Source organism: Paralichthys olivaceus, chromosome 20, assembly GCF_024713975.1.
Source record: "Paralichthys olivaceus isolate ysfri-2021 chromosome 20, ASM2471397v2, whole genome shotgun sequence".
Classification (NCBI taxonomy): domain Eukaryota; kingdom Metazoa; phylum Chordata; class Actinopteri; order Pleuronectiformes; family Paralichthyidae; genus Paralichthys; species Paralichthys olivaceus.
In genome coordinates this window covers 14,527,577-14,537,500 of record NC_091112.1, presented here as the reverse complement: position 1 = coordinate 14,537,500, position 9,924 = coordinate 14,527,577, and the positions used below count along the sequence as shown (strand labels likewise).

The following is a 9,924-nucleotide window of genomic DNA, read 5'->3' as shown; positions in this document are numbered from 1 at the left end:
GAGAAAACTGAATGGAAGGATGAATGAATGAGGGGTAAGGCTTTTCAGGAGTTCTTTTAAATGGGAAGAAAAAAAAAGATAGAGTGGAGGAAAGCGGGTACATGAAATTACTGGATGGAGAGAGGATGGCAGAACTCGCCATGCTGCTATGTGAATCTGCAGATCTTCTTTGTGCGTGTGGTGAAAGAGAGAATGAGAGGGATGCTGTGGATGGAGAGAGGGATAAAAAAGAAAGGTGGAAAGTGAAAGCATGATGAGGTACTTTGTGTGCATGGGCAGGTGGGAGGGAGGGAGAAACTGAGAGAGAGGTGTGTAATTGAAAGATGTGGTCCCCATCTATCCCTCCTGTAATCTACTGACTATGGTCTTAATCCATATGAGTAGATTAAGTGATGATTTACTGCCATGTTGACTTTCATGACTGACACACACACAGACACACACACACACACAGACACACACACAGACACACACACAGACACACACACACAAAACACACACACACCAACACGACATTCCACATACTTCAGTGTTTAAATGCTTATATGTGTATACATACAGTATATACACATGTGCACATACAGTATATACATATTTGCATTTGTTGGTGCACATAGTGAAATATACCATATTTTGTAGTACAAATGTATACTGTTTATACACACACATATATATTCCTACACATTATACATAGAGTAACCCAAACCTGCATTATAATTTGATATTTTTGGAGATCGTTTTTTAAAATTCTTATTATAATATATATGTCTGTCATTTCAAATACACTTACACACGTTGAGAGATATGTGGATGTCAAGATGCTTCTATACAGCTGTATGGTCATGAATCAAAATATGTAGATTATAACCCATTTACATGTATGAATAAACAACAAGGTGCACTGAAACAGCTAACATGTTTGTGCTCTAGTTCATGATTGTGTTAATCAATGTGTGTGTGTGTGTGTAAAGGGTTTTTTCCGGTCTGAGATGGAATGGTGGCTGCTATGGTATTTACTCCGCTGTTGCTAGGACACTCCCTTTGAACATTTTAACCAAGCCTTTTCATTGGCCCGCCGCGATGATGCAAGATTCCCTCACCCCCAAATCTTTCCTGTGCGCCCATAGAAACATGCCCGTCTGCATTTCCTCCTCTCTCCTCGCTCCTTCCCTGACACTCTTTGTCTCACACACGCCTCCTTCCCTCCTCTCCCTTTTTCTGTCCGTCAGCATCTCCCCTCGTCCATTCTCTCTATTCACCTCTCTGTCATTAACTCAAACATTGAGACATCTCAGAATTTTTCTCTCCTTCCAGTCAGTCTTCATCACCTCGGTACATTCTGCCACTTCCTTTTCCCTCATCCAGTCCAAACGCTCACCGCAAAATGGTGTTGACAGCATTTGGCGGTGTCTTCCAGCGCTGCACAATCACTCCATCCTGCTGTCTTGCAGAGGATTAGTGATCTGTGTGTCTCACAATGTCTCATTTCCTCTGTCCATATGAGTTGCAGGATGTTATTAGGCTGCCTAGCATGTGTCAGGATTATCAGATTTGACAAGGCAGAAGACAGGCATAAGGGTTGGAGGGGACAGACAGTCTTTACATTTCCCTTAATGTAACTTCCCTACAGTACATCACCCTTTGTGCTCCAGTATTCTCCTCAGCGATAGGCACAGTCAAACTGAGCTGTGTTCACGTTATCGCAGCAATTAACTCAAGTTCACACCCGCACATCAATCGACATGTTGACATGTATTTTACATTACAGACGTGTGTAACCTTGTGGCTCCGGCATGTCACTTATTACATTGTTGAGGGACTGGGAATAGAAAATTGTGGTTTATGAGCTTAGAATAGAGAGAAACAAGAAAAGCAGAGGGAGAAAAGGAGTTTGTCTTGTTTGCGGCTTGTCTCGCTATTTGTCACTTTCGAGTAGGCACTGTCAACACATCCCATCAGGTGTAATGATGTGTAATGATCTCCACCAGCCCTCGGTGTACCAGACATCGCAGAGGTCTCTGACATCCTGCGAATAAGGCCGAAGAGTGACACGTACAGTGACACAGAAATGTGGGCGGCCAAAGTGTCACGGTTCATGTCGGAAAAAATGTTTTCATCAAAATGCACTGACGATGCTAATAAAACACCCTGACAGAGCATTTTTAAAGAAGTGAAAGGGCCTACATATAAAATAGAGGCACCAGCTGCTAAACCTGGATTGCTCTGAGAATCCAAGATCTTTCTGTGTGAGTATAGAAAAGTTTTGACAGCTTCTTCATTTGCAAATTTTATAATTTGGTGCATAACAATATTGTTATTTCACCCCAAACCATCTTTAAACATGTGAACTGTCTGATCGTCCATGCTTCATGAAAAGAGCACCAACAACTCGATGGTGGATTAGTGCTCTTTTCTACATAGACAAGCTTATCAGGCACACTCTCATTATTAAGCCAGAAATAAGCGGATGGACAACCATGTTGTATGGATGTTGATTAAAACACAACATCATCCATATGTTTTTCTATAGAGCCTAGCTTAAAAATGCCTGACAATTAATCCACATTTTATCTGAATAATTCCCGTTTTATTCGCTAAACGACCCATTTTGTCCAGCAACATCTGTCATTCAAACAGCTGTAGCGTGCTGTATGTATATCTTTTCATTTTCATGCGTTCAGAGGTTGGATCAGACTTGTATTGTATCCAGGGTTTAAATCATTGTGGATTTTCCTATGTGATCCATGTCTACCTGGTAATCTTGTGGATTTTAAACCAGAATTGCCAGGAATTAAGGATTACTCCCTCAGAGCAGAAATTATCCTGTTAAAAGAACACAGGGTTGAATGATGGAGGATACAGGGTGTGAGGGCAAGTCCAGATATATAACACGCATTATCTATATCGTTCACTGCAGAGAACTGGGAATGCTGCCTGTGTATAATGTCTTTGATATTATCGAAATTAACATCTATTTTCTTTCTGGCAAGAGTTATATATGTGATAGCCTAGTTAGCACCAGTATGTCTGTTCTTAGATATAAAACTACATATCACAAAGTAAACAGAACTAGGAAGCAGCCAATCTGGTTTAGCTGTCGACCAGCACATCTAAAATACACTCATAATCTGTAATACAAACATTAAAGTGTAAAAAGACTTGTTATTTAACATGTTAATTATTAAGCTTTAGAGGAGCTGAGTCTGGTGTAGTGACATTTGAAAACAACCAGTCTATATTATTATTATTCTAAGCAAACCAACCTTTGGCCGTAGCTTCACATTTACTGTACAGGCATAAGATTTGTATCAACCCTCTCATCTAACTCCCAATATGAATGCAAATAACCACATTCCCCCAAAACGTTACACTATTCATTTAAAACTAAATTGTACAAAAAAGAACTAATATTCTGCATGACAAGGTAATGTCAGTTGTTTGCAGTGCAATTCATTTTCATGAATGAAGTTGGCATTTCTAAACAAATGAGTTTGCTTTAAAGTTGAGATCAAAAACTTGATTCAAGAAAAAACGACTGTAAATTGAAATCTTCCAACTCTCCATTCCTCTCATTTTATAGGTGAAATCCAATTTCAGGTTCAGTAAGGTCATGACTAACAAGTCTTGATATGTGAAGTTCTTTAATTTAACCTGTGTCACACAACACACTGAGTCAGTGTGAAAACCTGCTCAAGTGAAAACAGGCTCAATTTTTAGATGTTATCATATGACCTCAGATCTGCTCTCTAAGGACTTCAGACGGCATCAGACCTGTCTGTCGATCAGATCAATCGCTGTCCACTTATATCAATAACTAGTCCAAACGCCCGCCCTCTAGCCATATTTATGATCAATATACCCAATTCAATGGGAAGGTGAAGCTAATTTAGGCCAATGGAAGGTTGAAGAGAGCAGAGCGGAAGGAGAGGACACGATCCAGTATTGCAATTACTGTTTAATAAGTGGAGAGGCAAATTATCTACTCAGCAATGTTATCTCAATAAAGGCTCCAGCCCCCGCAATAAGTTCTGCTGGATGATAGAACCAAGTGTTTGGATACTGGAGCTAAAGGTAAATATTCTTTAAGGAGAGAAGAACACTCTGCCTGTCAGAGATTCATTTGTTTATTCTGTTTAATAGGCTGAACTTAATGGTGACGGTATGTGACGCCATTGCTGACAATAAGTTCCTCAAGCTCTGATAAAAAAAATACTTGATAGCCGAACAGTTGGGATGATGGGGACCTTTTAAACCTTTGCGCATCAACAAAAATATTAAATCAAATGTGTAAGAAACTGATTGAACTGTTTGTTTATGTGTTCTATAATAAACTGCAATTTTTCCAAAGTTGCGCAAACTAGCTTATCACCTACAGTTGCTAATATTCTAATGCATGTATCTTCCAGAAGCCAAAGCAACACCATTCACTATACATCTTTTATTAGGTGTTCAGCTTATGTTTAACTACTTCACAGACATGGAATGAACTTTGGAAAGAGGAGCTTTATTTTAGAATGTAAATGTCTGAGTCAGTTGCTCTGTATCTTGTTTTCTGCTAGCCCCCTAGTCAAATGTCGAGCAAATGTCTGAGGAAACCTCGGTGAGAATGCAGGAAAATACATAGAAAATGCCAACAAAGATGTCAACTTGGAAAGACGAACGAGATTTGAATGTTTTTGGGGAAAAGGGCAGTGAGAACGTCCGACTCTGACAAAGTTGACATTTTCTGGCTACACCACTTTTTATGACCTCTGCGTGTAATTAGAGACCCACTATGTCAAAAACTTCTTTAAGTTTCTAGTGGTAAATCTGTTATTATCCCTTTACCAAGGAGGACATGTCTTCTGATTTGTTTATTGGTCATTTTTTTATGACATTTTTACCGATTCCCCACAGGACAATGCATTGATCTTGTGATCTAGTGTTGTGCAGATACAAATTTAGATTGTATCAGATTTAAATGTGGTTTCATATTTGGGTATGCTAGAAACCTGCAGTGTGTATCTGAGATAATGGTGATTCAGTAGGGAAACAACAACTGAAATGTATCTTCAGTTAGTTTGAGAACATGAAGGACGTTGTCTGGAATTTAAGGGGAACAATCAGGTGAAGTTTGTGACATTCTAGTTAAAACTCTCGTCGTTTTAGAATGAAAAACCCATGGAGGGTGGAGCTTAGTGAACGACAAGTTCTCATTTTCATCTCCTCACTTTAAGTCTTTTTGTATTTTTATCTTTTTCTATGTGAGCGGGTGTGTGTGTGCGTGTGTGTGTGTGTGTGTTTGTTTTCTCATATGCCAGATCTGCCGTGGGCTCACCAGGATGCTGGCAACCATACTTTTGTTCAGTGTTTGATCAGGATTGTTGAGCCATACACAGACTATATTTGCCCCCTTTCTATTCACATCAATACACACATGCTCAATTAGTTCAGCTTGAGTCAGGGAGGATTTAATTACTGTATATAAATATTTTTTTTCCATCAAACCGAAAAGAAATAATCAGCATGTAGCTCAAAAATACGTCACTATAGACAGAAATAAACCACAATAGCCAAAATCTCAAACTGTCACACCAGGGATCCAACACAACCCAAACTGACTCCTTAATACTTCATGCTCATTCTGTTCATCAGTTCTTTTTCTGCAACGACTTGAGCACATACCTTAAGATGCAGCTACTTTCCTATATCTGAGAGCTGCTGCTGCTGCTGGTGCTATTCCTCCCCCTCCCAGTGGGACAGGGAATAGTGTAACACTGCATCCTCTTCCATGCGAGACACACTGCAGCACAGTCGGAGGGAGCATTGCCTCCGTCAAGGACACAGCGGCTCTCTCAGGTATGTGGAGACACTCAGAGCTGAATAAAGATTCTAGGTCACGCTGGGGTCAGAGGTCACCCATTCATTCTCCACAGTCATGTGCTGTGGCCGATGGATTGAGACACGTGCCGTGACCAAATTCCAAAATAGATCAGAATAGTACTCCATGTGTATTACATACAAAGAACAACATTTCTACTGTTTTTACAACAAAAACATACTAATACCTCTTAATGAGCATGAAAATCAGACTTAGAAATATATATCTGTCTTGACTTCTGCCAACGTCATTTTCAGTCAACACACAGGGTGTGATTTTGTTTGCTAGGAGCAGATATTTTACAAGTGATTTTTCTATTCTGTCACCATTTTCCCGGCTCTGGCAGAGGAAGATGATGCCCGGTTATTAATCCTGCCTACAAAGCTCTGACTGGCTGTTGTTTTTCAACCAGTGAAATACTACAACAGCAGAATCAGGGATGTGGACTGTGGTTAATAGAACTAATTACAGAATGATGACTGTACATAAAGATTGATGACATGACAGTCCATTAAAAGCAAAGCCAAAACATCTGGATTGCTCCCTAGTGGTAGGCTGAAGCATAGGTCATTAGCCCTGCCCTCTCCATGTTAGTGGTTAAGACAATGACTGAACAAATAAATCTGAAGACATTTTCTGTCATTGTAGGTAGCTGATGTATTTTTTCAGTGTTCAAAATGATTATTTCATGCTATGAAAAATGATTGGCTCTTGATTTGTCAGATGGGTACATTGGCAGGATTTGATGCTGAGGCTCCATTTTCTCACTACCACTGTCTGTGCTATCAGCGACTCTCAGGGCCGAAATGACCCAAAAAGATAAAAATGCACAGAGTTGGAACACAGCGAGAGACAGAACAAGACAAGTTGAGTAATGAGTCAATCGAAAAGGAGAAATTTTTATCACTAAAACACACACATGCATGCACACACACACACTCACACACGCACAATCACTCACACACGTATGAATGCTTTAAAGGAGAAAACACTAGTTGATGTGCATGGAAGTGGACAGACAGAAATAATGGGCAGACAGACAATAAATGGACTGGAAGAGTGAAGGACAGTTGAAGGAGAGAGAATTACAAGACAGTGTGTTCTAACTGCCTTTATGCTCTGTTTTATAATGCTCAGACACGCACACACGCACGACGCACGCACACACACACACGCACACACACACACACACACAAACACACGCACACACACACACACACACACACACACACACACACACACACACACACACACACACACACACACACACACACACACACACACACACACACACACACACACATTTACTCTAACCTAAAACACAACTACTTGTGTAACCTGACGCTCCAACTTTGTGTCCAAATTTGAACACATTTCATCCCCAAAAAACAAAAATAACTTAAACTTGTACACACACACACACACACACACACACACACACACACACACACATTTACTCTAACCTAAAACACAACTACTTGTGTAACCTGACGCTCCAACTTTGTGTCCAAATTTGAACACATTTCATCCCCAAAAAACAAAAATAACTTAAACTTGTACACACACACACACACACACACACACACACACACACACACACACACACACACACACACACAGTCCTGACCCATTAAAATCACAGTGTAAGGGACAAAGCGAATCTGTCTGTACAGGCCTGGAGTGTATTGCTTCTTTCTTTGTTTGCAGACAGCAGGGGGTCAGAGAAGGACATGCAAGGAAGGAGTGTGGGTTACAACGATGTCGACACATAACACACACACACACACACACCCCCTGGAACATAAACACATCTCAAGCCCCCGCGAGTACATGTAGACCCCCAAAAAGCCTATCGTGTTCCCTTTGATAGCAGCTAACTGGCATCAATTACCACAAATAAAATATCTCACTTTACATCCATTCGTTTTTCCAAGGCTCAACACGCCCCCAAGCCAATCTGCCGCAGTCAAATATTAATGACTATATCTTAAATAAAAGGCATATATACAGAGGCATGTATAAACCTTCACAATATCCATACAATTTAGACACATTAGAGTTCAGTGATTATCCACCTCAGAGCAGATAAACATTAAATCCCCCAGTTGCTGGCCGACTTCTTTATTTCACTTGAAAAATGTTCACACTGAAGCATATTACACAAGAGGAATTAATCCAAGATGAGCTTGAACATTTCCATACCATCTTCTGCTCTCTCTCTGTGATTTGTCTTTTTGTCTCTCGCTCTATCCTCCCTCGTTCTTTGTCAGCCATGCAGCACAGAATCACAATGTTCATTTGCAATCGCCCTTTCACGAGGCACCATGCGCTGCTCTGGACTCACACTCAGCGAGCATGTGTGTACATGTGTGTATGTGTGTGTGTGTACATGTGTGTACTTGTTTGAGAGAGCAAGGAAGAAGGGGGAGGGGTGATGCATGGAGACTTGTAACCTCCTCCTTCAATTTCCATCTCTCTCTCTTTTGCTCTCTGCCACTCCATCCTTCACTCTCACGCTCAGCCGCTCTGCACTTTTGTTCTCCTTTCTTTCTCACCTCAGCGAGGAATGGCCATATCTATAATTGTGTGTGTGTATGTGCGTGTGTGTGTGTGCGTGTGCGTGTGTGTGTGTGTGTGTGTGTGTGTGTGTTTGTTTGTGTGTAGGCCTGAGGCACATTTGCTATAGCATTCCATTGGCGGTCAATCTTTTGCGATGGTCTAGCCGGGTCTGACGCTGCCGTCACCCATCTTAGTCCTCAAACTGGCTCTTTATCTATTTCCTTTCTTATCATTCAATTCCTTTCCTTTTTTTCCCCTTAATTCCATTCCTTTCCCTTTCCCCTCCAAATGTTTTCATTCTACAATTCCTCTCCTCTCCTCTCCTACAGAAATGTATATAATATAAAACATGTTTTTGCTAAGTAAAAGGAAGATTAGGTGGGTGTTTAGTTCACTCTACATCCATCCTGTTTTCCTCTCCTTTCTTCCAAAATACACATGAGCTGGTGATACACAGCTCTCTGCACTCATCTCTATATTTAGGGAGAATATGCTGAGAGGATAGAAGGGGAGAATAGATGTACCATATAAGAGACAGTAACAGAGGACAGGGTCAAAAGTGTGTGCACCGGGATGAAGAGCGACAGAGCGGCTGTGGGGTGTGTGTCGAGAGATTTCGCGAAAGGTTGAGGAAAAAGTGAAAGAGATCGAGAGGGAGCGAGAGAGGAAATAATCACCAGTGGGGTTTTTTGTTTGTTTTTTTAAAAGAAGGACCTGTTCAGTGAGCGGAACTAACATGAGATGAGTACTTTGGACTTTTAATAAAACGGACAGATGCCTACTCACAATGACTGTGATCTCTGGCTTTCTCCCCCCCCCCCCCCCAACCATCACCATTGGCACTAAAGTCGCTGAAGAGGCAGCAACTGTAAATTTCAAAAGCTGGACCTCTCCCACTCTTCCTGCTCTCATGGAGTCTGCAGCACAGTAGAATACCTATTAGATTAACATGACACTGATTCATGATGGGGCTCATCCAGTCTTCCTGGAATTTCATTGATTAGTTTTGACATTAAAAAATGAAAACAGAGAAGATTATATTAAAAACTGTGTTCACATGTGTTGACTTATATGTACATAATGCACAATATTTTCAGTGACTCGCTCGCTAACTTCTGGCTCTCGTCTCCGCTTCAGTGGTGAATGTCTCCTCGGCTAAAGACTAGGCTAAAGAAGTCATGTGCAGTAAGAGCACAGGCAGGCAGGTCGGTTAGTGACATGCAGGTACACCAGCCAATAATTTCATTGGGTCCAAATTAAATTATTTGCTGGCGAACCTGGTTGCTCGTGTTTATAACAGTCCTGCGAGGACCACCGGCTTTTTAAAATGTTCTTTCATAAGACTTTATTAATTTAAGACTTTCGGCAAAAAAATTTGTTTCAGAATCAAATGACCAATCCTACATTTCAAGGAAATCTGAATAGATTTGTGGAGAAACATGATTTTCAGATATTTCCATACAGAGGAAAAGATTTCACTAAGTGGTTTCTTGATTATGAAAACA

At 40.8% G+C, this 9,924-nt stretch overlaps 1 protein-coding gene across 4 annotated transcripts in view; it reads left to right on the top strand.

Annotated features, from left to right (window-relative positions):
- Positions 1–9,924, top strand: part of fam49al (family with sequence similarity 49 member A, like) — a 31,685-nt gene that overhangs the window by 1,299 nt on the left and 20,462 nt on the right. The gene's annotated exons all lie outside the window — the stretch shown is intronic.